Here is a 23,106-nt window from a genome sequence, read left to right on the forward strand (position 1 = left end):
ACACAAGCTCAGCCTTTGAATTAGCCAACCGGGTGACCAGGCACTACCCGCCCCTTTGCCCCCCTCCCACCTCCCTCCCCTTTTCATTCCTCTCTCGCTCCCTCCCTCCCTTCCTCCCCCTTCTCCTCCTCCTCCCTCCCCCTCCCCCCTCCGGCTCTCGCACTCAGGAAGCGGCTGGCTGCTGGCCCTCACAACTAACTCTCTCTTTTACTTTCTCCCTCCCTCTTCCTCGTCCTTGCGATCCCCAAGTCCACGCAGCCTTGATAGGACCGGCACAGAGTAGAGAGCACCGCTGTCGCTGCTGCAAGCTTCCCCCTCTTCCCAACTCCTCCCCATCCTCGGTAGCGGAGGAGCCTTGTACCCCTTCCCCTTGCCACAAACCAACTCCCCTCCCACCCCCCACTCCCGCAATCATTGGGTATCACCCGCCAGCCCACAGCCAGACCAACCAAATCCTGGCTAACTTTCCCTCCGTGGACAGGGATGAGCAGAACAGGCCAGGCGCAGTGAAATGGAAACTCAACTTTAGTATATATTTTTTAATTTAATTTTTTTTTTTTTTTTTTTGCGGGAGAAGAATGAGCTGATGCCCAGGGGGCATCTCTTCTTATACGAACCCACGCAGCTCCCAGCACCAAGTACCCCAACTGGGTTTTGCTGCCCCATTCCTCAGCTCGGATGGAAGTTTGCATTTCCAAAGGCCAAACCCTTCAAGCGTGCTGAAGCGCTGGGAACCAAAGTTGCTGTCTTATACTCAGCCCCTAGCAAGCAGGGCTGTCATTCTCGCTGGTGGAGAGGCGAGAGAGAGGCAGCCTGGGGAAAGGAAAAATGCACGTTGAGCTTTGTTGTGGAAATCCTGGTTACCTGGTAAGTGGATGCCATAGGAACTTCGCTTGCAGGCAAGAAAGCGAGTTGGGGGGAGGGGGAACCTTAAAGATTCCAGAGACCTGTATTAGAAATAGTTTTCCCCGGGAACTGTGCGCGGACGCGCAGTTTCGAGTATTGTGTCTCTCACCCCTATTTCTCAATGAGACAGCAGCTTTAAAAAAATTATATTTTTTTTAAGACAGGGGAAAAGGAATACACTTTTCTTGTCAGTTGGGTAAGAGAGCCCAAAGAGTGAGGGTCAGGGCAGGAAGGAGTGCTCCTGGACCGACGGCTGTAAGAAACTGGAAAGAAAGTAAAGAGGCTTTATAGCAGGCTTGGTAAAGGGGAGGACTCATTTTTTACGGAAAGGACCAGTCGGGCTGTTGCTTAGAGATCAGATCAAGTTAAGGGACTGGAAGGCGTAGTGTATGACAACCCAAAAGTTTGTGTGAAAGAGAAAGTTTGGGGAAGTGGGTATTGATAGGGTGACATAAGTTCATTCTTCAGACATAGGCTATCTATCTGTATCTATCTATTTATCTATCTACCTACCCACCTGTCCACCTGTCTACCTCTGATCTCCTATATAATAGTCTATTTACACCACATACATGTATCATAGTGGCAGGTATGTAGTATTTTGTATACATATTGTTGTAGCAAATAGACCCATTAGGGTTGCTTTATTTAAAATCACATGTTTGTTGATATACGTGATAACAGTGTTGGACTTCCGAGTGTATTTCACTGTGAATATATTCCCATCTATAGAGCTGCTCTGTGTAGGTATCTATACACACACCTGTATCCAGTATCCTTGCATATTACCAGCACACAGACATACTCAGACACAAACACCCTGCTGCATGTGTCACTGAACGTTTACGTTTTGATCGTGCATAGCAAAATGTCAGGACTGTTTTGAAAATGTCTCATTTTTACTCTAAAAGGACTTTGTCCCGCTTCAGTCTCTACAAATTACCCCTGTGTGTTTTTGAAGGAAGTCTGTCCAAGCTGCTCTCCGGAAAGCATGAGTCTGCAGTTCGAGTTCTTGGGCACGCACACACACACTCCACACACATACACACGCACACATATGAACACGCACACTCAAGATTCTGCGTTCTCCCCTCCACCCCCCCCACCCCCCAGCACTGTGGTGATGTACACTTCCAAATTACTCACTTTAGCTGACAAATCGGTTAGGGAATGAAGAAACAACAATACTGTCTGGAAACTTTGGGGACGCGTCTCCTGGTTTAGGAGGATTTGTCATCAAGTAGATGATTAAGTTAGGTACCTGGAGGGGGAAACTTTGGGAAAGTTCATTTCCGGTTTTGTTATCTCCAGGGCATTGGGAGTACCGGAGGTGGTGTAGTTGCCTAGCTGGAAGCAAAAGCCAGGTTGGAGCTCCAAGATCAACGACGTTCCTTTCTTTTTACTGCACTTAGGCACAGGGGTTGCTAGCTCGACTTGCCCCAGTCTGGGGGGTGGGGGTGGGGAGGTGGAGGTGGCGTATGCGCCTCAGAGGTGTTAGGCATTTGGGAAAGGGGAGAAGACTAGGCCCCTACTTTATTTGCTGGTCTGGTCCTGGTAGCCATTCATGAATGTGACTTTATTAAAGGGTTGCTGAGTGAACCCGGAGCCCTCCCGGCAAAGGGCTTATTCAGGACGGAGTTGCACAACAGGAAGCCTGGGCGCTTTTTGTTTTGCTTTGTTGTCCTTTCTGATAGGATGGATTAGTTTGGTTGTTGTGACGAAGGACTAAGAAGGGGATCGTCTCTCTCCCACCCCCCCAACTCCCCCAGTCCACCTCTTCTTCTCAGGCTTGCGTTGCTCTTTACCCCCCCCCCCCCGGCCGCCCCCCCCCCCCCAGCTTGGATTTCCCCAGGTAGCCACGGTGGGGAGAGGAACACTTGCGGAGAAGGCAGCAAAAGGGGATTTGGGGCTACATTCAATCAGCCTGGAAATTGGGAGATGAGAGGCGAATTGGCTTAAAAGGGCCCACTCTCCTCTTTTCCCTTCTGTCCCTTCTCCTTTCAGGTTCCCAGGATAGTCAAGAATTGAGAGACCAGGCTGGATTTACTCCTGGGAGACCTGGCATCCTCCTTGGATGCCACATGCTCAGTGAGCTCTGCTGTTGCTCATCTCTCCTTTCTCCCTTTAGGCATCCTGACCCCATTCATCCCCCTTTCCCCGCAGGCTCTGATCCTGGAATCGCAGAACAGTTTCTCTGACCATCCCTGCTTTGTTGGACGAGGGTTTGTTTTGCCATTCTTGGGTCTCCCTACCTTGACCCTTTTCTTTTATCTCAACCCTCTCTTCTTGCTTTGAGGCACCTCTGCGTTTTTTGTTTTTGTTTTTTTTTTGTTTTTATTTCTTCCAAGGTCGAAGACAGCTTCTCCTCACATTTCAGGTTAGGAGAAGGGGACCGGGGTGCCTGTGTGAAGAGGGAAGTTCTTGAGCTCCCTCCAGCGGTGAAATTACTTCTAGTTTGTGGGGTGCAAAAAAATCAGATAATTTTAGTTTACTGGGTTGATTCACAGGATTGAGAATTGAAAGGGTGCTTATAGATGATCTAGCTCATTCTTCTTATCTTATGGATGGGGAAACTGAGGCCTAGAGAGTTAAAATAATTTGCCCAAGGTTATATATTTGGAAAGTGGTCAACCTAGAATTTGAATTTGAATGACTTCTTTTTTCAACTACCCCCCACTGATGTTCATCTAATCTAACACCTTGTTGCCCCCTCCAACCCCCCATCCTTTTTACAAGCAAGAAAAGGGGCCTCACAAAAATGAATAAATAAAATAAAATTGCTTTCATATCTGTGTCAATAATCCTATGAGTGACCCAGGCCCTGCCTTGTCTTTCCAGGCCCTCATAAAGCACCCTTTCCTGTCTTCCTATCATCCCCATTCTGAGCCAAAGAATAGACTTTTTACACCTCTAGTCTATGAAAATCTTAAATCTCAGTCATTTTTAGGAGTTTCTAGTATTATTTCTGTCTCTTCCACAACCTTGGATTAGTAATGATTTCTACTCCATGCGTCAGTTGAATCTCTCTTTTTCTCTCTCCTTCATTATCTTCCTCTCCTACCCTTAATCCCCCAAAGGAGGCCTGTCCTTTTCCTCAGATTACTGGTATTTTGGGTCAGAAATAGCCACTTCTTTACTTAAATCTTCCTGCTCCTCCCTCCTATTTTGTTTTTTCCTAAGTGGTCCAGGTTCTAACTCTCTGGACTTCTTTTTCTACTGAAACCCTCCCAGACCTTTAAAGTTGCCTTTTACCTGTCTCAGCCCATTAGAATGTAAGCCCTTTGAGGGCAGGGATTACCTTTTAAAATTTTTTTTTATTCTGAGTATATTCCCAGTATTTAGCACTGTGCCAAGTGCTCAACACATACTTGTAGACTTGTGAGAAAACTGTCTATGGCTATTACAATGTAATTGAGGGCTGTCCATGGAGATTTTGGAGACCATTTGGGAGAAGGACAAAAGTGCACAAAAGAATACTGGTATCATTGTGGAAATGATAGGTCACTTTAGAAAAAGTGTAAGTGAATGTTTGATGTTAGGTGCTGTTTGTAAATAAAGAAATAATATTGCCCCATAGGCCAGCTAGTGGCACAGTGTATAGAGTGGTTGGGCTTGGAGTCAAGACTCATCTTCTTGAGTTCAAATTTGGCCTCAGATGCTTTTTTTTTTAGGTGAGGCAATCAGGATTAAGTGACTTGCCCAGAGTCACACAGCTAGCAAGTATCGTGTGCCTGAGGCCGGATTTGAACTCAGGTCCTCCTGACTTCAGGGTTGGTGTTCTATCCATTGTGCTACCTAACTGCCCCCTACCTCAGACATTTCTAGTGTGACCCTGGACAAGTTACTTAACCCTGTTTTCCTCAGTTTCCTCATCTGTGAAATGACCTGGAGAAGGAAATGGCAAACCACTCCAGTATCTTTGACAGGAAAACCCCAAATGGGATCACAAAGAGTCAGATGAGACCGAACAACAATACCTCATAAGTAAATATATCAAATAAATATTATAAATAAATAATATTTCATAAAATATTTCAAAAATGTTTTGTAAACCTTAAAGCACTATTTAAATACTAATTATTAATACTATTATTTATATAACTAAGAACATTCCACAATAGTTTTAAAAATCACTTCTAGGGGCAGCAGGGTGGCACAGTGGGTAGAGCACCAGCCCTGAAGTCAGGAGGACCTGAGTTCAAATCTGGCCTCAGACCAAACACTTGACACTTACTAGCTGTGTGACCTTAGGCAAGTCACTTAACCCCAATTGCCTAAAAATAAAAATAAAAAAATCACTTCTAAAGAGCACTGACCTTCACATATTTCTATAGGCTCATGTTGCTATTCTAGGCTTTTAATACAATAGCGCTAAAGTCACTTTTGAAAGGAGGGAGACATTTGGGGTTGCTTTATAGTCTTTGTCATTTCTATTCCCCGTGGTTTGAATTTAATCACTTAATATTAATTAATTAATATTAATATGACCTTAATCCTTAATAAAAGGATTTGTTCTATGAAGTTTGGATTCAGTCAAAGGGCCACACTTAAGGACCTAGAAGGCCACATGTGGCCTCAAGGCTGCAGGTTCCCCACCTCTGTCCCAGAGGATTATAAACCCCTTGAGTACAAGGACTACTTGTTTTTTGTCTTTGGATTCCTAACACTTACCACAGATCTTTGTGTACTATAGGTGCTTAATAGTTGAATTGCTTCTTGAATTGAATTGTAGCCATTTTAAACATGTTCTCCTTATTTTGTGGTCTGTTAATTTCTTGCCCCAGTCTGACTTACTGGAAGCAGAAATTATGAGATGCAAGTAGAAATAGAAAACTATTGTTTAATTATTGCTCCGTCCTTGATTTGCTACTGGCTAATTAGGGGAAATATTCTTTCTCCACATCTACCCTGGTAGAATTTCAGGAGGTGTTCAGGTCTGGGACATATCAAGTTCCTGGGGTATATTTTTTAGAGAGAGATTGATTGATTATGAGAAATAAGAAAAACAACTTTTTGATTGGTGGAATCCATAGTGCTGCTGGGCAGGACAGATTAACTCTAGACCAAATCAGGGTGGTAGGGCAGGAGGCAGGCCACATGGAAAAATATCCAGCTGCTTTCTAGCCCTGATGTTCCTTTGCCAACCTCAGATTAGAGTTCAGGAGTATTGATCTTTCTTCCTTTTGTTTACTGTTGTTGAGAGACAGCATAGTGTATTGGAAAGAACACGGTATTTGGGATTGGATAGGTTCAAGTTGATCTGCTACTTACTGCCTATATCTCCCTTCTAGGCCTCAGATTCCTCACCTGTGAAATGTGGTAGTTCTGAATCCTATCAACTGAATTGGGGAAATCTTCTTTTCTTTGTTTTTTTTTTCTTTTGTTTTATTTTCTTCTCTTTTTGCAGTTTTCGTTTTACATTCCATCAGTGTAGGTTCTACTCCTTCCATTAATATGGATCACAACCCTTCATTTCTTGGGTCACTGTGGCTCCCAAATTATCATCTGGTGGTCAGCCTCCTGGTGGTGTGCTTCTCTGTGTTCAACTAGACTGATTCTTGGACAGCAAATACTCTCAGTTGCTGGGCCAATTCTCAGAGTTTTACATCTTGGTAGGAACTACTAGAATTACTTACTTACTGGCTTAGCCTTTGAAAGTTCAGGATCATGAACAAGCCATCTTGAGCATTCAGAGTAGGACTTTGGTGGCAGAAAAACAAATATCCCTAGAGTGCTGATCACCTTTCTGGCCCCTTCATTCTGTGGTGTCTATTGTATTTATCTGTTTGAACAACAAAGATCTATAGTTGGAAAGGACCTTAGGGGCGATATAGTCCAACACCTTTATGTTATAGTTAAGGAAACTGAGGCTGCCTTGGTATGTTAAGTTATTTGCCCAAGGTCACACAGGTAATGACTGTCAGAAGTAGGATTTGAACCCATGTTCTCTGGCTCTAAATCTAACCTTCTTTCCACTTCATGCTACCTGTGTAACCTTGGACAGAATTAGAGTTCTTCCTGCTGTACCAAAGGGTTTAATTTTTATTTTTATATGCTCAGCTCCTGACATGATGCTTTGTGCATAGTAAGCACTTTATAAATATTTGTTTTGTTGAACTAGTTGAATGATGAAATTTCCCAGTTACATGTGAAAAAGATTTCTAAGCCCCAAGTTTTTCATGTTGATGGACCAGTTTTTTGTTTTTTTGTTTTTGCTTTTTGGTGAGGCAGTCGGGGTTAAGTGACTTGCCCAGGCTCACACAGCTGGTAAGTATAAAGTGTCTGAGACTGGATTTGAACTCAGGTCCTCCTGACTCCAAGGCTGGAGCTCTATCCACTGCACCACCTAGCTGCCCCGATGGACCACTTCCTTCAAGAAAATTTAATTCAACAAATCACAGCACACTGGTGAACAACTTGAAGATGTTTATAACAAGAGTATCACATGTAGAAGTTATTTAATCCACACTTACTGAGTCTCTATTTGATGAAGAACAATGAACTAGGTGCTAAGTGGAAGATCACCAAGAAACAAAAAAGCATTCTCTGACACTGAGAAACTTATAGACCATCTAGCGAACGACTTTGCTTGATGAGATTATGGAACATATTATTAAAAGCATGGCTAGTAAAAGGAAGTGATGATCACAATACTGCTTTATCAAAATAGCTCATGCCAGACTGACCTAATTTCCTTTGTTGACAGGATTATTATACTATTAGAGTCAGGAAAAGGCCATAAATATGGTTTACCTAGCTTTGGGCTAAGTGGTTGATAAGTTTTCTCATGTTATTCTTGTGGACAAAATGGAGAGGTATAGACTTCAAATAGTACAGTTAGTTGAATTTGGAAATAGTTATGATGTCACCAGTGGAGTGGCCCAACATTCTTGCTTTGGCCTTGTACTTTATTCTTTAATATATTTTGATTTATTTTGTTAAATATTTCCTATTACACTTAAAATTTTTAACATTCATTTTTCAATATTTTGAGTTCTAAATTCTCTCCCTCTTTCCTGTCCCTACCCCACTCCTTGAGAAGACAAGTGATATTATATCACTTATGCGTGTGAAGTCAGGTAAAACATATTTCCGTATTAGCCACGTTGCAAAAGAAAACACACACACACACGCACACACACACACAAACCCAAGAAAGAAAGTGGAAAAAATGTGCTTCAATCTGTACACAGAGTTCATCAGTTCTCTTTCTCTCTGGAGGAGGATAGCATTTTTTTATCTTGTGTCCTTTGAAATTGTCTTGGTTCATTGTCTTGATCAGAGTAACTAAGTGTTTCACAGTTGATCATGATTATGCTCTTGCTATTACTGTGTCCAATGTTGTCCTGGTTCTGCTCACTTCATTTTGCATCAATTCATATAAGACTGCACAGGTTTTTCTAAAACCATTCTGCTCATCATTTCTTACGGCATGATCATATTCTAGCACAATCATGATTTAAAAAAAACATTTTTCTTTATGATATGTACAGAGACATAGTCAAAGGCATGTTTATTGAATCTGAGGTTGACACAAATCTAGGAGAGATAGCTTACATGTTGGGTGAAAGAAGCAAATTGTAAAAATTTGACAGGCTAAACTTTTGGACCAAATCTAACCGGATCAACTTTATTCAGAAAAACTGTAAAATTTATAAGTGGTTTAAAAAAATCAACAAATTCAAGATGAGGGGTACCTGGCTAGATAGAAGTTTATCTGAAAAAGACTCAAGGGCTTGAAGTGGACCACAAACTCAATATGAGCAATACTTGTATGAAAAGCAAAAAAAAAAAAAAAAAATGCTGATGTCATCTTAAGCTGCAACCAAAGAGGAAAAGTGTTTAGGAGTTATACTCTTCTCTGCTGTGATCTGATCATATATGGTTTATAGTTTCATTTTCTGAATGCCACATCTTAAGACAGACTTCAATAAGCTTGAGAATATCCAAAGGAGGACAAGCAGAATGATGATCGTGCCATGTGACGGTAAGATGAAGCAGCCTGGGAAGTGATAAGAGATTATTTAAGGAACACATGATATTTTTAATTTGATTTAAATAGATTTAATTTGAAGAATTGTCACATGAAAGCAGGGTAAGATTTGTTCTGTTTAGCTGTAAAGGGGTGAACCGGGAGGAAAAGGTTGAAGCAACAGCGAAGCAAATGTCAACCCACACAACTGTCAAATTGATATTGCTGAAGTGCAGATTTGACCCTGTTACTCCCCTGTTCAGGAAGCTTCAGTGGCTCCCTACTGCCTCTAGGACAAAATACTAATTCCTCTGTCTGTCATTTAAGGCAATTTATAATCTGTCTCCAGCCTATCTTTCTAGACTGATGACACATTACATCTTTCCATTTTCAGCTAAATTGGTCTTTGTGATTTTCTTTGTAGGAGACATTCTATCTCTCACCTCCTTGCCTTCGCGTGGTTCCCCATGCCTGAAATGTTTTCCCTCCTCACCTCCAACTTTTTGAACCCTTAACTCCAATGCTCAATTCAAGTGCCTCTTTCTTCTACCTCCTTTAAAAATCTTTTCAGAATTCTCTAATTAGTTGCCTGGAATTCTATTTTGTGCATATTTTATATTTAATTATCTGGGCACATGTTGTCTTATTCAAGTAAAAATGTAAACCTCTTGAGATTAGGTACTGTTTTGTTTTTATTTTTGTTTTTGTAAACCCAGGGTCTAAAACAGTACCTGGCACAGAGCAATCACTTAAAAACACTTATTGACTTGAACTGATGGAAGGAAAAACTCCCTAACTTTGAAAGAGTTTCTCAACAACCAGATCCATCTGAAAATGGAGTGAGCTGCCTCAGGAGGTAGTAAGCTCCCCTAACTGATGGTCCTTAAGCAAAGGTTGGAGGACCATTTGTTAAGATGTTTTAGGGTGGATTCTTATTTGGGTGACGGTTAAATTTAGTGGCCTCTGAGATTCTTTCCATTCCTCATGTTTTGTGATGCTGTAAGATTGAATACATAAGAATGAAAAAGATTAAACAACTGAAAAAGTAACATGAAAAGTGCAAATATAATCTGAATGAATGAATGAAAAAAGCATTTATTAAATACTTACAACGTGCAAAGCACTATTCTAGGTGCTAAAGACTAATTCTAATCAGCTTTCAAGGTTGAACTCAAGTTCCACTTTTTCTGTCAGTATTCTCTGTCCGTCTATCCCAGCTCACAAATTAATGAATAAGTAATTGAATTAATGAATTGAATTCAGTATGCTCTTCAATTAATAATTGAATGAATGAATTGAATTCAATGTACTCTCTAATTAATAATTGAATGATTGAATGAACTATAAGCTCTATCTCTTCCCCATGACTATTATCTTTACTGGTTCTTACATTAATATTTCAAAGATTTGTTGTTTTGTATGATTTAAGCTTTCTTCACTTATGCAGACCACAGTCTTTGGTGATTTAGAAAGTAGTTTTAGAGAGATATTATGACTGAAGAATTTATTATCCAGTGGATAGAGTTTTGGGTCTGGAGTCAGAAAAATATGATTTCAAATCTGACCTCAGACACTTACTAACTGTGTGACCTTGGGCAAGTCACTTAACCTCCGTTCGCCTCCCTACTGGAGAAGGACGTGACAAACCACTCTAATATCTTTGTCAAGAAAACCTCATGGGCAGGATGGTTCATGGGGTCATGAAGAGTCAGACACAACTGAATGACCAAACAACAGCAAACCATCTCATACTGGACACTGGACCTTTGGGAATTTATTTATGTGTACATAGGAACAGACATAGAGACCATCATTGGGCCTATGACGGAAGACTTTCTAGGTTGTTGCAAAGGGTAAAGGGGAAGGGAATTTGCACTTATCTAGCACCTATTATGTGCCAGACACTGTGCTAAGTATTTTTTACAAATATCATCTCCTTTGATTTGGAAGTATCCTACTATGTGTACAGTCTTTGAAATCCCAGTTTCCTGAACCGTATGATGAGGATATATTAGAAAAAGACTCCTGTAGTTACTCAGCCAGTCTTGGAGATCACTGACAGACGTAAGAAAGAAAGTCAAGTGTAATTCTGCTTGATTTAAATGACTTAAATTGGATTCTTGCGCTAGCTTTTTAGGTGGATGGTCATCATTTGTGTGCCAGGATCAAACTAAAATAGGATAATGAGCAGATTTGAATAGTTTATTTCTGTTAAAATTTCCAGTTTGAGGAAAAAGAATAGACTTGAAAAGTGGGTGCAATAGGAGATATTCATTGTTAAATAATAAAATAGATTCACAAACACAAAAATCCATTTTAATACTTTGTACAAGTAACTTTTGGAAATACTGCATAGCAATATGCATCGGAACAAAAGTTGGTATGAGTGAAGGAATGAGGAGAGAGGGACAGAGGATCATAGGAATTTAGAGATAGAAAGAATCTTCTAACTCATTTATTCTGACACTTTTTTTTTTTTTACAAATGTGGAAACTGAGGTCTAGAGTGCTTCATGTTCCTCTTTGGGCACAACTAGATGATCTATGTGAGTAATGGCTTCCAGGGAGACTTTTGTTTGATCGATCTGTATAAGAAAAAACCTTATGGTGTCATTCTTCTTGGTTAGTATTCAGGAATTAATAGTAGTACTAGTAATAATTAATAATTAATAGCTAACATTTACATAATGCTTTAAGGTTCATGCTTTATAAACATCTCATTTTATCCTCACAAATACCTGGGGAATTAAGTGCTATTATTATCCCCAGTTTACAGAGGAGGAAATTGAGGCAGACAAAAGTAAGTGATTTGCCCAGCAAGGGTCACACAGCTAAAATAAGTATCTAAAGTTAGGTTTGAACTCAGGTCTTCCTGACCTCAAGTCCAATTATTAGTTAAAGTTAATATTGCAATGTTGTCCTTGGGCAGATAGTGTCAGAGTGTATGCAGAGTAAGACCAAGCCTTGCTCTTTGAAGAGATTTACAAAAAATTTCAATGTATCATTATTTCTGAGGTGTAAAAGTGACATTTTTCTGTTATTTTAGGCATGTTAAATACCACACACCAAAACCAGAAGCCACAGATATGTAGGAATTCTTGTTATTCCTACGTGTGAAGGAATGGCTTAATATTTTCCCAACCCTTCTCAGCATGACCAATAGATTCCAACTCGGTCTGTGACTTGACTGAGAATAGATGAGTCACCTGGAGATTTTTTTGAATAAATATGTTGTCATGTTGGTTAGGGACCTACTCATTGTTATGGAGTTTCATACCTTGGCAGTCATGTCAGCAAATGAAAACAGTCTTTGTTGTTCAGAGGCTCCAGGTTTAGAGAAGTCATTTGAAAAATGGGCAAATTGCTCACTTTGAAGCAATTCTTACACATCAGGATATAAATATTCATTTGCACTTAACACTGAACCAGAAAGTTTAGGCTGCGAGAGCAACACTTTAACATATTTATGTTTAAGGACTTGCTAAGTGGTTTGGTTTAAAAAAAAAATCTTACTGAAGTAGATCCACTTTTCCCCTTTTCTTGAAGTTGCTGCAATCTCTAGCCTTGTCAGCTGCCATTCATGTGGACTGATGCAATGATTTATATAGGACAAATAGGCAAGAAAGGCCTTTTCATTTCATCTGCTTTATTTTATTACCTGTGTACCTCCTGGGGTGAATATGGTTGAGTTGAAAAAAAAACCAAGCAAAAAAATCCTACCACCATCACCATCAACAAAATCCCCTTAAAACAAAATCATGGCCAGTTATTTTGAATATTTTTTAAAGACAAATTATTTTTACAGTTCTTTCCAAAGAAGAAAACTGTGTCTTAAACAAGCTATTGACATGCAGAGTTGTTCCCTCTTTGCTATTTGGGTAATGAATGCAGCAGTGACATCATTGGGAGTGTGTTCATTTTTCCATTTCAAATTCCCTTTTTCAAACTCTAATGGGTAACTCATATTAAAAGCACTTTTTGAAAGACTTCAATCTTAAGACAGCTAAATGTATTAACCTCTTTTTCTTTCACTCTGTGCTTGGTATCTTGCATGATTATTAATTCATATCATGCATTTACTGAATACTGAATTCTTTGGGGGCAGGATGTAAGAGAAAAGTTTTAAAAGCTACTGTTTTTCTTTGTGACATATTCTTGCAATAGAATATCTTCTGAACAATTTTTGGTGCTTTAGTTGATAGGATACACTGTGGCATGGAGACCAAGCTGGATATGGTGGTCTTGGTCAATCTTTGAGAAAATGGATGATTTCATATCCCACTGGATAGACTCAATTGTTTGAGATAGTAAGTGGGGGTTAGCATGAGTGGAGGTTAGCATGAGGATTCATATGCATAGAAAATTCAGGCATAACTTATGTAACTTTATGTAAAGTAGGACAAAAAGGGCTTCCCCTCTGTCCCTTCTGTACATTTTCCCTATAGCACCAAGTGCTAAAACATCAGATGATTCTCTTGTTAAGTACCTTCCAGGGATGGGGCAAGGAGGGTGTTGTATATTCAGAGTGTCATCTAGTAATGATAACTTACAGGTGCATAACAATTTACTGTTCACACACTGATTCTGTGTTCATTGCATACATAGCATTTACTTGATCCTTACAACAATTATGGGAGGCAGGAATTTTTATCCACATTTGAGAAATGAGGAAACTGAGGTCCAGTGAGAACCTGTCTCAGCTAGTGAGTGGTACAGTTGGGGTAAGAACCCACGCCTTCTAACTCTTCTTCCAGAGTTCTTTCCACTGCATCCTACTGTCTCTCACACACTAAGTACTCTCTGCATCCTGAAACATGCTTTTTACTCTAAATCAATCAATCAATTAATCAATGGGTCTTAACCAACACAATTTATTGAGAGCCTACTTTGTACAAGGCTTGGTGGAGAATGAATTTGTTGGTGGGACTATGTATCATTTAGTTATAATTTTAGAGCTCAATAACAAAAAATGATAATTTAAGACTAGGTGGTTCGTTCATCAAGAAAAATGCTGAAGGCTTATTTTGCCTCAAGGATTATCTCTCTATCTAGGTAAGTGTAAAGAAGTGACCACAGAGCTCAGGCCACTCTTCTGTGGATCTAAGCATATAATACAATAGCCACAATAAATGCTCTTGGAGATAGCACCAGGGCTCAAAAGAGGCAAAACCTGCTTTCTACCTAGGTTGAAGTGATCTTTATGAAATGATTGATTTTCATCTTGAACTACATTTGTGACTTCCAAGTCTGTTTTCCTGGTGAATTGCTGGTGTTATATCACAAGGTACTACTGATAAGGCAATTAAGGAGGAAATTAAACCAATGTCCTATTACTATCACACAAAGAGGACACAAGTACTCCATGTGGAAAGGTGATATATGTTAGGTGAATGCACTGAAGTTGCAAAATGAATTCTAGGAGAGTTTTACTTTTTTTTAATACTACCCCAAATCAATATTTTCTAGGTTTTCAATATCTTCATTTCACCTGTAGTTGGTTGGCATAGAATGATAGAGTTTATAGATGCTAACTTGAAGTCCCAAAAGGTAATGTCTCATTTTAAAGACATTTTATTTTTTTAAGCACTAATTGGAATTTTCCAGCCAGAAGCATTAATTTCTCATGTGTTGGTAATTTAGTCATTTTTTCATGGTTTTTCATTTTTTCTAAAGGAAAATTATATTGGCTAGCAAAATTTCTGTACTCCCCCCCACTTCAAAACAAATAAAGAAAAATAACTTTCTTAAATCAAAAATGTTAAAAATTTACTGAAAGAATATGTGGAAATGTCTTTCTTTAAAATCTTCAGGAAAAATGCACATTAAAGAATCACACAATTCAGGAAACGCTATGATTCTGAAGTCGGAATTAGAGACAGAATTAGCAGATGACTTCTATCAAAGAAGCTTTTGGAAATATTTTCTTTAATGCTTTCAATGTAAATGGGCACTACCAGGTAGCTCAATCCTCCAGTTTAGTTTGGTTCTAGTTTTTCTTCCTGCTTTTTTTCTTCTTTAATTTAAGAAAAATTCAAAATGGAAGGTTTTTTTTTTGGTGGGGTTTGAGATTTCTTTTTTCCTTCCTTAAACTGGCCTCTGGGGATTTGGTTCCATAAATCAAAATCAAAGTTTGTAACTGGCAGTCTTTTGTAGAATCTTTGTGATATGTTTTTTGCGTTGTCTTTGGGAAGAGGTTAGAAAGTAGGAGGAGGAGGATTGTTAACATCTTGTTGTTCTTGGTGGAATGTTGTTTTAAAACATGCACAAAACATGAAGCCTCTTTTATTTTCACTGTAAGGGAGAAGAGGCTCTCCCTGAGGAAATTCTGTGTATCTGATTCCTTTAGGGCCTATGGTACAATGGGAAGAAGCCTGGATTTGGAATTGCAAGATATGGGTTTTGAATCCTGCCTCTGTCCATTATTACTGGCCTCAGTTTTCTTTTCTGTAAATCTGAGGGGTTGGACTTGAAGGGGGTTGGACCTCTAATGTACTTTTCAACTCTAAAGCTGTGAGTCAGCAATCTCTTGAAATGAGTAAGGAGCTTTGGGAAAGCTGGGAATATTTCAGTATTACTGGAATCTGTAGGTATTAGATGATTGGAGTGTGCAAGTGCATAAGGTATCATTTTGCCTACCCTGTTGAATAAAAACCTAAAGAACTGGCAAAATTAAATTAAACTTTGTAAAAAGGGACGTTGTAATACATAGAGCAGCAGTACTATCCAGTACTCATTTAGAGAAAGAGCATTATGCTGGACCAATACAATATATCTCCCCAGTAATAACCTCCTGTTTCCACATGTTTGCCCTTTCCTCTAGTTAAAATTACAGACAAGAATAGTTTTGATTTATTGGTGACATCCAATATAACTGTGTTTATATTGTTGCCAATAAAATGACTTACATGATTGGTTTTTGTTTATACAATCTTTTCTGGGGAGTCAGTCACCTGTGTTAGGACAAGGTACATTCTGCTTTATTAAAATGAACCCTTGGGATCTAAGAACATTCAGCTCTATCTGTCCTTGATTGAATTGCAAAATATGCTTCACCCTGCAGCCGGGCATGAGAATAAACTATATTGCCCATCAACAGGCTTTCTCATTTATGTTCTCCTGGCCAAAAAATATTTAACAATGAAAACAATTAGGAAAAGATATCAGTCACATTAGTGACCAAAGTAGGAACATCCTAATTTTGAAAAGATCATTTTCATGTCATTTAAAAATTATCAATTAAAAAAGGAACTACATATATATATATACACATATATACATATACATATATATATATTTATAAACAAGTGTCCATAAAGGATTCAGGATTCTATTTTAGGTAGTTTCCTTTTTGGCAAAGGGTCTGTCTAACCATGAAGATGAAGGCATAGTCTTTTCTCCTTTTTGACCTTTATATTAAGGCTATGTTGTCTATGCAGGGTAACAGCTACTCTGCAAAGGCTTTTCAGCAGGAGGAATGGAAAATGCAACAAAGACTAAATGTAGCCTAAGGAAATTAAATGATGTATGAAAATTAATAATTAACTGGCTCATCAAATGAATGATGACTCTAAATGAATCTATTAATGTTATTTGCCAAGAAACAGTTTGTGACTTCAGGTGGACATGATGGGAACCTAGGCTTTTTGGAGTGGTTTCTTGGGCCTGACTGAGTTAGCATTGTTGTTTTTTTTTCTTTTTGTTTTGTTTTTGTTTTGTTTTTGTTTTTAATTTGCTTCAGTTAAATAGTAAGTAATGGATAGGGTTGAATACAGAACTGGGAGTCAGCATCTCTGAGTTCTAATCCTAGCTTTCCCAGGAAATGCCTGAAGTTACATAGCTTCTCCACATCCCTAATTTCCTTCCAAAATGGAATTCTGTAGTGGAGAGCACTGGACCTGGAGGCAGAGGCTTGAGATTGAGATCTGGGCTCAAATCGTAGGGCAAATGACTTCTTCCCCTTCTCTGGTTCTCAGCTTCCTCATACGTAAAATGAGATAATCTTTATGGTGACTTGCAGATAGAAATCTTAGGAAACCTATGCCTATTTCCAGAATGTAGAAGTGCTGAGAAAGAAGGAAATACTGTTAAAATACTCATTAGGTCAGTCAGTATGCATTTATTAAGCCCCTATTATGGGTCAGGCACTGTGCCAAGCAAGAAGAAGCAAAAGACAATCTTGCCTAAAGGAGTTCACAATCTAATGGGGAAGAAAATGTTTTAGCATACACGATGTTTAAACCACTCTCATTTTGTTTGGGGCTTTGGAAAGAGGAATGTCACCACATGAAATAGTAGAGTATTGAAAAAAAGGTATATCCCAAACATACAAGTGACTAAAATTGACACTCTGATGTTACATACTCATCTCCCTTTTCTTTATCACACCCCAATCTTGTACCTATGTATTGAGAGCAGTGACTCAATGCACCATGAAGAGGAAGAAGAAAAGAACCAGGAAAGTTTTTCAACTAAGGGAGAACTTTCATATATTCATTTTAAAGTCCTTAATTCTTTTCATTTACTTGTTAGATTTTTTTTTTGTAATGCACGAGTAGGAGAGGGGTTATTCTATTGATTGGTTATGGCTTATCAAGGCACAGGTTTGACAAACCCCAATTCAAAGAGATTTTTTTTTGGATTCTTTGGCAGGTGTTAAGGCTTAGGGCAACACTAATGGAAGACCCTCCAGGAGGTTCTGTTCTCTTTTATTCCATTTACCTTAAATCCATCAACCCTTCTCAATTTACACATTTCTTAGTCTGAAAAATTATCATCAATTCTTTCTAAGTAGTCTAGAGAATCATAGAATGTTGGAGCTGGAAGAAACCTCAGAATTGTTAGTCTAACCACCCTCATTTTATAGATAAAAAATCTCAAGCCCAGAAAAAAAGGGTCCAAGGTGATATAGCCATCTCATCGCAGAGCTGGGATTAAGCTTCACCCTCGTGGCTATTTCCACTACTGAGTTTGTTTTTATGAGTGAAGCATCTGCTATCGATTGTATTGAGTTCAATTCAGCAAATATTCATTAAATGTCTTGTGTATAATGCATCAGTGCTAGACATTAAGTACATGCCAAGATAGATAAATAGCTAGCATTTATATAATATCCTTTACATGTAATTCAGTCCTTACAACAAGCCTGTGAAATAGGTGTTATTATTATCCCATCTTAAAGCTGGGAAAACTGAGACAGAGAAGTTAAGTGACATGCTCAAGATGATGCGGCTCATAAGTATTTGAGGCAGTATTTGAACCTAGGTCTTTCTGATCCCAGTTCCCATGCTCTGTATACACTGTACTACCTTGCTGCATCTCTCAGAAAACTTACAAATTAGTGAGAAGCACCAGTACATACATGTAATGTTTTGTCTAGAACCAGAACTCTGAGTTTATGCCAACCAGGTTTGATCTTAGGGGCCATCTCACAAACCAATCTCTTTGCCCAACTCAGCCTTTCCCCTGAGAACACCAGAATATCACAGATCCATGTCTCTGCAGAAAAGTTAAAAATTCACATGCAAATCACCACTCAGGGCTGCTAGACAGACAAGCCCCTCATCCTTATCCTGAATCTTACCTTCCTCAGGGAGTCCTTGAGACAATGTTTGAGTCCCTCCCTCAAAAACAAAGGGTGGGGAGAAACTAGTGTGGGGGAGCAGTTGAGTGCCAACCCCTTCTTCCTATAGGACATTTTCTTCTCTTTTCCCTGCACCTCACTCCTGGACTATTGCAATAGCCTGCTGGTGGATCTGTTTGCCTCTCCTCCCTCTACTCCACCCTCTGTTCAACTACCAAAGTGATTTTCCTTAAGTGCAGGTCTGACCATGGTCACACCCTTCCCCTTTGCCCAAATTAATAAACACTAGTGCCTCCCTAGTACCTCCAGGATCACATATAAAATCCTGTTTAGTGTTCAAAGCCCCTTTGCAGTTTTCTTACACCTTACTCCCTGCCACGTACTCTCTAGTCTGGTGACATTAGCCGCTTTGCTGTTCCATGAACAAGACATTCCATCTCTGGGCTCCCAGATTTTCTCTGGCTGTCCCCCATGTACAGAATGCTTTTTCTCCTCTTCTCTGCCTACTGGCTTCCCTCACTTCTTCAACAGGAAGCCTTTTCCAACTCCATATAATTATTTCTTATTTGTCTTGTGTGTGTATATTATATATATCTATATATGATATAGATGCATATAATATAGATATATAATTTACACATAGCTTGCTTTCTATTTATTTATTTGCTTGTTGTCTCCCACAGGATGGTGAGGGCAGCAACTATCTTTTGATTCTATTTTTGTATCCCCAGGGCTTAGTCCAGTGACCCAAACCTTAGCACTTGCCAAAGAGACATCAGTGACTTCATGAGTAGGTGGTAGCGAGGCTTTTTACACTGTATGTTTTGTTGTTGTTCAGTCATGTCACATCTATATTGTTCAAGGGGTTTTCTTAACAAAGATACTGGAATGGTTTGCCATTTCCTTCTCCAGGTGATTAAGGCAAATAGAAATTAAGTGACTTGCCCAGGGTCACACAGCTAGTAAGTGTCTGAGGTTGGATTTGAACTCAGGTCTTCCTGACTCCAGACCTAGTGCTCCATCCACTGAGCTACCTAGCTGCCTCTTTTTATCCTAATAGGGAGCAGTATTTAATACCAGAGCAAAATCCTTATCCTTTAATCTTATTCACCCGATTTAGGAGGAGTTAACCTTGATGAGACTTTTTCTTCTGGATATACCCTTTGCATAAATAATTGTGATATAAGGCAGAGTAATACCAGGCATTAGTAAGTTTATTATTATTTTTTTCTTTGCTTTCTTTTTCTTCTCTTTGCTTTCTAAGAGGAAAGCTATTTTTTATATTTTTTCTTATTTACATAATATTTTATTTTCCTCAATAACATGTAAAAACAATTTTTAACATTCATTTTTAAAAATTTTGAGTTCCAAATTCTCTCCCTCCTTTCCTCTCTCTCCCCTACATCCTTCTTGAGAAGGCCAATTATTTATATAGGTTATACATGTGCAGTCATGCAAAACACACTTCCATATTAGTCATGTTGTGAAAGAAAACACAAACAAGAGAAAAATAAAGTTAAAAAAAGTGTGCTTCAGTTTGCATTCAGACTCCATCAGATCTTTCTCTGAAGGTGAATAGCATTTTTTATCTTAAGTATAGCTAAATCATTCACAGCTGATCATTGTATACTACTGTGGTTACTGTGTACAGTGCTCTCCTGGCTCTGCTTACTTCACTCTGCATCAGTTCATGTAAGTTTTTCCAGATTTTTCTGAGAGCATCCTATTCATCATTTCTTATAGCATAATAGTATTCCATCACAACCATGCACCACAACTTGTTCAGCCATTCCCCAATTGATGGGCATCCTCTCAACTTCCAGTTTTTTGCTACCACAAAAAAGAGCTGCTGTAAATATTTTTGTACATATAGGTCCTTTCCCTTTTTTAAAGATCTCTTTGGGATATGGCTATAGCAGTGGTATTTCTGGGTCAAAGAGTATGCACAGTTTGATTGCCCTTTTGGCATTGGTCCAAATTGCTTTCCAAAAGGACTGGATCACTTCATAACTCTACCAACAGTGGAGTTAGTGTCCCATTTTTCCACATTCCCTCCAACATTCATTATTTTCCTCTTCTTTCATATTAGCTAATCTGATAGGTGTGAGGTGGTACCTCAGAGTTATTTTAATTCGTAGTTCTTTAATCAACAGTGATTTAGAGCATTTTTTCATATGATTATATATAGCTTTGATTACTTTGTTTGAAAACTGCCTGGTCATATCCTTTGATCATTTATTAATTGGAGAATGATTTGTATTCTTATAAATTTGACTTAGTTCTCTATAAATTTGAGAAATGAGTCCCCTATCAGAGAAACTTATTAAATTTTTTCCCACAGTTATGATTACTGCATATTTCCCGCCATCCTAATTTCTCCCATTTTTCCTACTCTCTCTCTTCTTTCACCTTGTCCATCCTCAAAAGTGTTTGGCTTCTGACTACTACCTTTCCCAATCCACCCTCCTTTCCATTAGCCCCTGCTTCTCTTATTCCCTTATCCCATCCTACTTTCCTGTAGGGTAATATAGATTTCTATACCCAACTGAGTGTGTATATTATTTCCTCTTTCAGCCAATTCTAATGAAAGTAAAGTTCAAGCGCTCCTCCCCCCCACCTTCCCATCTTTCTCTTTATTGTAAAAGCTTTCACCTCTTTCATGTGAGGTAATTGTCCCATTCTACCTCTCCCCTCCTCTTTCTCACCCCTTAATTTTTTTTATCTATCATCCCATCATATGCAATTCACACTTGTGCCCTCTCTCTATGTATATTCCTCCTAACTACCCTAATAATAAGAAAGTTTTAGGCATTATAATTGTCATTTTCCCATGTGGGAATATAAGCAGTTTAACCTTATTGAATTCCTTATGATTTCTTTTTCTTCTTTACCTTAAATGTTTCCCTTGAGTCTTGTATTTGAAAGTGATATTTTCTATTCAGCTATGGTCTTTTCATCAGGAATGTTTGAATGCCCTCTATTTCATTGAATTTCCATTCCTTCCTTTGAAGGATTTTACTCAGTTTTTTCTGGGTAGGTGGTTCTTGGTTGTAATACTAGCTCTTTTACCCTCTGGAATATCATATTCCAAGCCTTCTGATCCTTTAATGTAGAAGCGGCTATATTTTATGTTTATCCTGACTGTGGCCCCATGATATTTGGATTTTTTTCTTTCTGGCTACATGCAGTATTCTCTCCTTGGACCTGGGAGCTCTGGAACTTGGCTATAATATTCCTGAGAGTTTTCATTTTGGGATCTCTTTCAGGAGGTGACCAGTGGATTCTTTCAATTTCTAGTTTATCTTCTGGTTCTAGGATATCAGGGCAGTTTTCATCGATCATTTCTTGAAATATGATGTCCAGGGACTTTTTTTTAATCATGGCTTTCAGGTAGTCCAATAATTCTTAACTTTTCTCTCCTCAATCTATTTTCCAGGTCAGTTGTTTTTTAATAAAATATTTCACATTTTCTTCTTTTTTCATTCTTTTGATTTTGTTTCATTTTTTCTTGATATATCATGGAGTCATTAGGTTCCACTTGCCCAAATCTAATTTTTAAGGAATTATTTTCATCAGTGAACTTTTGTATCTCATTTTCCATTTGGACATTTCTACTCTTTAAGTTGTTCTTTTCTTCAGAAAAAAATTTTGTACGTCTTTTTCCATGTGACCAGTTCTGCTTTTTAAGGAGTTCTCTTCAGTGGATTTTTGTGCCTCTTTTACCTTTTGACCTGTTCTGTTTTATTTTTTAATGTTTTATTTTTTCTTCAGTATTTTTTTATGCCTCCTTTACCAAGCTGTTGCCTCTTTATTTCCCCATGATTTTCTTGCATTGATCTAATTTCTTTTGCAATTTTCCTCTCCCTCTCTTATTTGATTTTTAAAATTCTTTTTGAGCTCTTCCAAAGATTCTTTTTGGTCCTGAGACCAATTCACATTTTTTCTTTGAGGCTTTGAATGTAGCAGTTTTGACTTTGTTATCTTCTTCTGAGTTTGTGTTTTGATCTTCCTTGTCACCATGGTAACTTTCTGTGGTCAGGTTCCTCTTTTGTTGTTTGCTCATTTTTCTACCTAGCCCATTTCTTGATTTTTAACTTTATGTTCAAGTTGGGCTCTGCTCCTGGAGTACTATCCCAAACTTCAGGGGTTTTTTTTGTTTGTTTTTGTTTTTTGTTTTGTTTTGTTTTGTTTTGTTTGTGGTGCAGTTGTTTTCCAAGCTAGTTCTGGAGGTCTGTAAGTTTTCAGTTCTTCCAACATGGTATGATCTAAGGAGAGATATTTTTTACCACACTCCTGGCCTGTACTCTGGTCTGTGGGTGACCACAAACATTCTTTTCTGCCCTGGAACTGTGATTAGGACTCCCACTCCCCTGAGGCCACAAGCTCTAGTGTGCTAGTGATCCTCCCTGCCCTAGTTCTGCAATCAGATCTGTATATGGGCAATGTGACAGGGTCCTGCAGATCCCTGCAATCTTTTTCTGACCAGTTGTCTAACCCTCTTACTTTCTATGGGCTGAGAGCTCTGGAAGCAGCTACTGCAGATTCAGTTGCTTCCAACGCGTGTTACTGGCTTGCTGAAACCCAACCTGATGCTGACTTGCAGAGGCATTGCCTGCATTAAACTGAGCTCCACTCTCACCCCTAGTGTG

At 38.9% G+C, this 23,106-nt stretch overlaps 1 protein-coding gene across 3 annotated transcripts in view; it reads left to right on the forward strand.

Moving 5' to 3' along the window:
* Positions 1-795: 795 nt before the first annotated feature.
* The window catches only part of GLIS3 (GLIS family zinc finger 3), a 589,608-nt gene continuing 567,297 nt past the window's right edge, over positions 796-23,106 (forward strand). For 2 of the 3 annotated variants that reach the window (XM_027862989.1, XM_027862990.1), the window contains exon 1: positions 796-867. The gene's annotated coding sequence lies outside the window, so the exon portion shown is untranslated. The remainder of the gene's footprint in view (positions 868-23,106) is intronic. The other variant, XM_027862991.1, reaches the window with a different exon arrangement.

Source organism: Vombatus ursinus, unplaced genomic scaffold, assembly GCF_900497805.2.
Source record: "Vombatus ursinus unplaced genomic scaffold, bare-nosed wombat genome assembly UNPS02014770.1, whole genome shotgun sequence".
NCBI lineage: Eukaryota > Metazoa > Chordata > Mammalia > Diprotodontia > Vombatidae > Vombatus > Vombatus ursinus.